The following is a 7407-nucleotide window of genomic DNA, read 5'->3' on the forward strand; positions in this document are numbered from 1 at the left end:
GATCATTTGTAAGTTATTACTATGTGGGTGTTGTGGTATTATGTGCTGCAAGTTCAACTCTGTAAAGCTAAGTTGCCCTTAGAGAGGCAGACTGAGATCATGAAAATTTTGTTAGTGGAGAAGCACAAAGTGAGATGAAATGTGTGAAATGTAATCAAACAAGTGATATTCCTGCTTTCTTGCCTCATAACAAACCATTACAATTATTATGCATAAAAGGCTTATTGTAGTCTCAGAGCAGAAAGAGCCCACAGATACTGTTTAACAAGAACCACTAAGAAATGTAATTGTTTCAGTGTTCCATCATCTCCGTCTTAAACAGTGAACAACAATGATGATGTGTATTTCACACTGTAATTTTCCAGACAGAATTATCAATTGCTGTGAATGATTGAACCAGAATGAAAACATTTTAAAACATCAGTGAAGTAAAATTACTTTGCTCTAAACGTGTATCCAACAGCAACCTTCTGTCTGCTACAGAAAGGAGTCACGAGCAAAGCGGAAGGTAAGACAGACGACTGCCTTGCTAACTGCAGGGCTCTATAGCACTTTGGCGCAGAAACATAATGGTAATCAAATATATGACTAAACTGACATATAACCACTCGACTGAAAAATTATGCACAGGAGGGTGGACGCTAGCCTGGCAAAAGATGGCTGCTACTGTTATCCACACTCAGCAAATTAACATTGTGTGTTTGCAGTGCTATGCACTGTTCAAGGTCCCACACAACTCATGCTAGTGTTCCTGAAACCCCCCCCAGAAAAGTTTCCACCAAGGACAAACAGCATTCACCTATGGAGGCAGAAGGAGGAGAACACTGACTGCAGACTGCAGGACAGTACTTCTCTGGGTTCACTAGACTAAGGCACTCAAACTACTCTGTTAGCGTTGCACACAAAACATTACTCAATAATGGTTAGGAAAGAGTTAAAAAATAGCTCATCTAAACAATAAAATCATCTTAGAACATACTTTTTTCGACTACTTTGCAGAAATGACCTAATTACTTGTGTTTACAGTAGGTCATTCTCATCGGGGCTTATATTTCCGCACAACTTTGAAAAAATGGACCGCTACAATATTGTGTCAAAGAATTATTTGTCACCAATGCAATGGTACTGTTGTGATTGCATTGATTTGTCGGTTTACCCATTAGCAGGATATTCATAATGGTACGGCTAGATTTACATGAAGAAGAAGAATGCATTCAACATATTTAAACTGGGGTGGATAGGATCATATCTGTGCTTTATTGACTGCTAAGAAAGGTCTTGGTTCAAATTGGAAGTCATGACATTACTTCAGCTCTCAGTCCAACAGTTTTTGGAACTACGGTTTACGACTGCTAAAGGCAAATGTCGATATTTAAATCATTTTTCTGAGGACACATATTCACAACTGAAAACTGATCAAATTTGAAAAGAAAAATTGAGAAATATCTGATTAATCTGTCTCTCTTCCACAGCATGTCTTTATCCTGTCTTCCTTCTCTCACCCAACCAATCACAGCAGATGGCCCCGCCCCTCCCTGAGCCTGGTTCTGCCGGAGGTTTCTTCCTGTTAAAAGGGAGTTTTTCCTTCCCACTGTCGCCAAAGTGCTTGCTCATAGGGGGTCATATGATTGTAGGGTCTACCTTACAATATAAAGTGCCTTGAGGCAACTGTTATTGTGATTTGGCGCTGTATAAATAAAACTGGATTGAATTGAATAGATGTCCAACTGGACGGTGGTACACAGTTCATGTTTAGTGTGGATTGAATTTTTTGCCAGGTCAGAGACATAATATTCAAAACACATCATGGATGGATAGAGGATGAAATCTGTTACACTTGCTGTAACATTTATGATATTTGGGTTTTTTCAGTCTACGAGTCATATGGAGGCATTTTGACCTTTTTAATTGCAAGGAAATACTTTTCATCTTTAGTTCAACAGAGTTTAACAGGTATAGATGTGCATCCAAATTACTGTCCAACTTTTTTTGAGTCACAATGGAATGGCTTTCTTCACTATATAATATTACAACAAATAAAATAGAGCAAATGCATACAAGAAAAAAATACCTCTCACCAACCATTTGCTTGACAATGAGCCAGCTTTGGTTACTGGTCGGGCTGGAATTTGGGTTTGGGTAATGTCCATCTATTTTTATACCTCAGTGTGAAATGCAGAGGTGCTCAACCTATTTGGTTAGCGTGGGATGCCTTCATGTAACAAATAATAATAATAATAATAATGGATTGGATTTATAGCGCTTTTCAAGGCACCCAAAGCGCTTTACAATGCCACTATTCATTCACTCTCACATTCACACACTGGTGGAGGCAGCTACAGTTGTAGCCACAGCTGCCCTGGGGCAGACTGACAGAAGCGAGGCTGCCATATCGCGCCATCGGCCCCTCTGGCCAACACCAGTAGGTGGTAGGGTAAAGTGTCTTGCCCAAGGACACAACGACCAGGACAGAGAGCCCGGGGATCGAACCTCAGTTACCTATGGCATCCCACTGGATGGAACATTTATACAAATACATTATGATAAATAGCAGGACTTGTTATTTTTTAAAATTAAACTTTTGTATTCAAAATCTGTTATAGGACACCCTGGCTGGAGCAACCCAGCAGTCAATAAAGCCCAGATATGATCCTATATGTGTATAAATATATTGGATGCATTCTTCATTGTAGTCAGGGAGAAAGTGTCATCCTCCCCTTTATAGTGCTCATAGAGACCAGGCAGAAAGAGAGGGGAGAGGTATTGCCTTTGATCTGAGGCGGGTGACGACTCTTCTGGGCCAGTGATGCGAATAGTTTTCTGCTGGATCCACATTTATACTGTGTAGACTGTAAGAGTAAAAACTGGCTTGTACCCACCTCCATCCTCTGATGGCTTCATCATCTCCTTCTAGCCAAACACTGAGCATAGGCCAAAGCTTCTGTTGACACAATCTGGAGTCAATCTAGGAAACGTAAGCTTGGGGATTCTCTAGGAAAGGATGTTTTCTTGGTTTCACTTGGTTACACTCTACATTTAAGATTGTGGTACACTTGTTGGCAACGGCTCTAAAAGGGTTAATCGATTAATCAAAGCTCAATACAAAACAGTGTTGGGTTTTATCTTGTAAGTTAAAAACCAGCCCAGCAACAATACATTAATGTCATTATTAAAACATGGAAAATAAATGATCATTTAGTGTAATATAAAAATATAAAAAATGTAAATACAATAAATGTAATTACACTTGGCCAGCTCCTAAACAACAAGGATACTGTCTACACACGGAGTTTCACATGTACATTCCTGGCAGTGGAAATCAAACATACCTTTCTTGTCTGTATGCAGCTGCTAACCATCTGTGTGTCTGCGGATATGCCCGTAGGTTCTTTATTAAATATAAATCTCTCTTGGGTCTGCTTCTCTTTTATCTTTGCACATACAGTACATGTAAAAAAATAATCCTGGCTGTCTTTGCGCTCACAATAGTTTCCAAATATCTGTCCACAGAGTCAGAATTAGAGAGAAAATGTGCCATTTTTTCTGGAATAATCTCTGCAGGGACATGAAGCTGTCAGAGCTGATTACTCATAAGTCAGTTTACAAATATTCAGAAAATGTTACTTTTTTCTCAAAGTCTCAGCTTTGAAAATTGAGCTAAAACTGTGTCACTTTATTTGATTACATACGAATTGGATGTTATTTTCGTGTATTGTAGACGGTGACAGTTGTATATGTTTGTAATTGGTACAACTTCTGCTGCTACAAGGAGATCAGCTTTGGTGGACCCCAACCGGTCGCAGCAGATGGCCCCGCCCCTCCCTGAGCCTGGTTCTGCTGGAGGTTTCTTCCTGTTAAAAGGGAGTTTTTCCTTCCCACTGTTACCAAAGTGCTTGCTCATAGGGGTGATATGATTGTTGGGTTTTTCTCTGTATGTATTATTGTAGGGTCTACCTTACAATATAAAACGGCTTGAGGCGACTGATGTTGTGATTTGGCGCTGTATAAATAAAATTTAATTGAATAAAACTGAAAAGTTTAAAAAACACTGGACGTTAACTGGAGAGCAGCTAAGAGGAGTTACTGGGAGGATGAAGCAGTTGAGTGTGGGGAGTGTGGTTCATTCTGACATACCTGACGTTAGTTAAACACATGTAGTGTTTGTATAGGTGAAACAACAAGGCTGGGGTGCGTAGACAGTTTTAGAAAAACTTTTGACCATTCACCTTTGGTTTTAGGTGAAGGGAAGGACTAATAGATGGGACGATAACCTCAGATACCCGGAGGCAGACTATGATCTATATACCATTATAGAACTATATATCATAGCGCACAGACCTGACATTATTCAAGCCAGTATTATAATGTACTATCCATAAAACAACTGGGAAGGAACAACAGAGGGAAGAAATGAAGATGTTATTCAACGTGGAGCAGACGTGTGTTGTGTGTCTTTATGACACGAGTTTTATGACAGAAGAAAAGAAACAGCTGCTTTTATGAGCAGGAGGTTGTTTATTCCACCACTGGAGACGTGGGCTGAGGTCCGGGAGGAGCAATGTGCAATGTGGAGGTAAATCGTTTTTCACACCTGTCATTCGCCTCTGTCAGTGCGCCCCAGGGTGGCTGTGGCTACAATGTAGCTGCCATCACCAGTGTGTGAATGTGTGTGTGAATAGGTGGATGACTGGATGTGTAAAGCGCTTTGGGGTCCTTAGGGACGAGAAAAGCGCTATACAAATACAGGCCATTTACCATTTACCATTCGTTTCCCTTTCACCTGCACTTTTCAGTGGATCTGTTGTAAGCAAGGAATAAAAACTTAGCAAATTAAGGAATTTTAATGAGAGTATATAAAAATATTTACAAAGAATATTAAAATAGTTTAAAAAATTAACATGTACATTTTTATGATCTGAGTTAGGTCTTTAACAGTGATAACTATAAGCAACATATTAAAAAATGAATGCGATGATAATAATGATGGTCATAATGATAATGGTTTATGATGTGAATAAACAGCTCACAGTTCAATATGCTAGGCTTCGATATGAGATATTCAAGTAAATCATATGTGAACAAATTCAATCAAAATATCAGTTATGAGCAAATAAATCACTTAAGTTGAAGGTCCAAAGGTATTAATAACCATAGTGGCAAACAGTATGAAAAGTCTGAGATAAATAAAGGTGGTCGTCTGGTTTTATATAACTTTGTGTTGACGGGTTAAAAATCCCATCTTTCGCCAACCTTAACCTAATGGCCAGTGTTTGGGGTCAGAGTATTGCGTTTGATACTCCCCTCCATCCACCCCAAGCACCTCCTGCTGACTGCTGTTCATAAATGTGGCTCTTTGTCCAGGAAAAAAAACTGCAGTCAGTCCTTTCTACATTTGCTTCTGTATCATCATTTGGAATCTAATTTAAAAGGCAAAATACAAACTTTTCAACAATCGTGTTTGATACTTAAAAGAGCGTTTGATGAATTCATTCATTTGCATATTGTACTTGTGCTGCAGGGCAAGCCCTGAGATTAACTGGGGATTTTTCTTGAGCATGTATGTTCAATAGAGGGAGAAGAAACTGTACTTTTCAGTAATTAAGTGCATACAAAACAAGAACACAGAAAAAAAGAGAAAAACCTGCCAGAGAGCCATGGGTCAGTGCTGCCAGTATTTGTTTCTAAACAACCGTTTGAAAGCAGCATAACGGTTCTTTTCTACCTTTGCTGTTTTTTTCATGACAGCAGTACATCAGCTGCTTTCTGCTTTGGTGAGCATTGCTTTGGAAGTGGGAGGCATTTGTCTTGAAAGAGATTATTATCGCAGTACTTCAATTGTTTCTGCAGATATTGGAAATAAGGAAATGCTTGACTTCACAGTTCTTTTCCCTCTCTTTTTTAGTGAAAGAAAAGTGGTGAGGGAGCCCATTATTCAAGCAACACATCTGCAAAGGACAATTCAATTTCCAGGCTTTTGCAATAAATGTCAGAGCAGGAAAACGCTCACAGAAAATTGCTTAATGTGGTTTTGTACTGAAGAGAAGGTGTAGGCGTGTAGCTGTATTATTCATGCTATGGGACTCAGCTCCCACTTAGAGACAGAAGGTCAGAAGCTTAGTCCTAAAATTTTTATTGATAAAATTCTCCAACCTTCTCTCTGAAGAAAGAAAAAGAGATACGCCTAAACTGCATTGCCCATTAACATGTAAAGGAAAATGTATTTCTTCTCATATGAAACATAACCTGACTGCATAACCAACAAAAATAATCCACGGTCCACATCAGGTAGTGAGTAAGGTTTGGCTGCATGACTAAAAATGCTACTCCATGTGACTTGATGTTTTTTACTTAGTTTGATTGAAGTTCTTTCACTCAAGATCACAGTTTAGGCCAAAATTTACAGATGAATTTTAAAAAGTGGGGAAAATGGGCGACTAATATTCTTAACTCTTCACAGACATATGAATTATGTCCCAGTGTATTTATACATCTCTAGTGTGTACTGGATCTCTTCCAATTCAATAAAAATAGCAGAGCTTTTACACAGGGAATTCACGTAGCATAAAGTGGAAAAAAATGATGTGGGATGGAGAACGAAGATGTCATAAACAAACAAATAAACAAACATACATGTCATAAAAACCTAAAAACAAAAATAGCATCCTGCCCGTGTCATTCGTCCTCTGACATGTTTGTTTCAGGCTTGGAAATTGTAGCTCTTTAATTGAACAGTGCTTAGTGGCGGTTGGAGATCAACTCTCTTCAGCTGTGATTTATTACATGAAATTGTTTTCACGCTAAAACAGAAGTTGATGTTTGTGAAAAGGATCGTGGTGAAATCGCAGTACACGGGGTATGTAGTCAGAATGAAACTATGAAGAGTGATGTTGGAGTCAAATTGTTAAATGTTGTCATTGTGTTACTTAAATTTGTAAGTCTTAGTTCAAACAGCATGATCAAAGACATTTCTTTGTTTCTATTACCCTCCCCAGCCTGTTGGTGGGGGAGGCTGTAGTGTTTTATAGGGACACATCCTATGTGAGGGTTCTGTTTTCTTGTTTAGTAAATTTCCTGCCTTTATGACCCTTTTGGTGAGCAGGAGGTCACACAAACGCACCCCAAAACACAAACACACACATTCTCGCACATGCATACACACACACACACACACATTCTCGCACAGGCATACACACGTGCGCACACATACACACATGGTACCTTATCTTTTATAGGGCTTCGGAGTTGACGTCACGCCGCAATGCATTGTGGGAGCGCAGCTCCATTTTCGGGGTCTACGATCCAAACAAATACACTGTATTGGAACGGCGACTACGACAAGAAACACGCTTAAAAGCAGCTCGAAAGAAAACGGACGGTATAGAGATCGATTGCGTCCAGAGGCGAAGC

Source organism: Haplochromis burtoni, unplaced genomic scaffold (genome assembly GCF_018398535.1).
Source record: "Haplochromis burtoni strain Fernald_Lab_line unplaced genomic scaffold, NCSU_Asbu1 Contig_668, whole genome shotgun sequence".
In the NCBI taxonomy this organism is placed as follows: Eukaryota; Metazoa; Chordata; class Actinopteri; order Cichliformes; family Cichlidae; genus Haplochromis; species Haplochromis burtoni.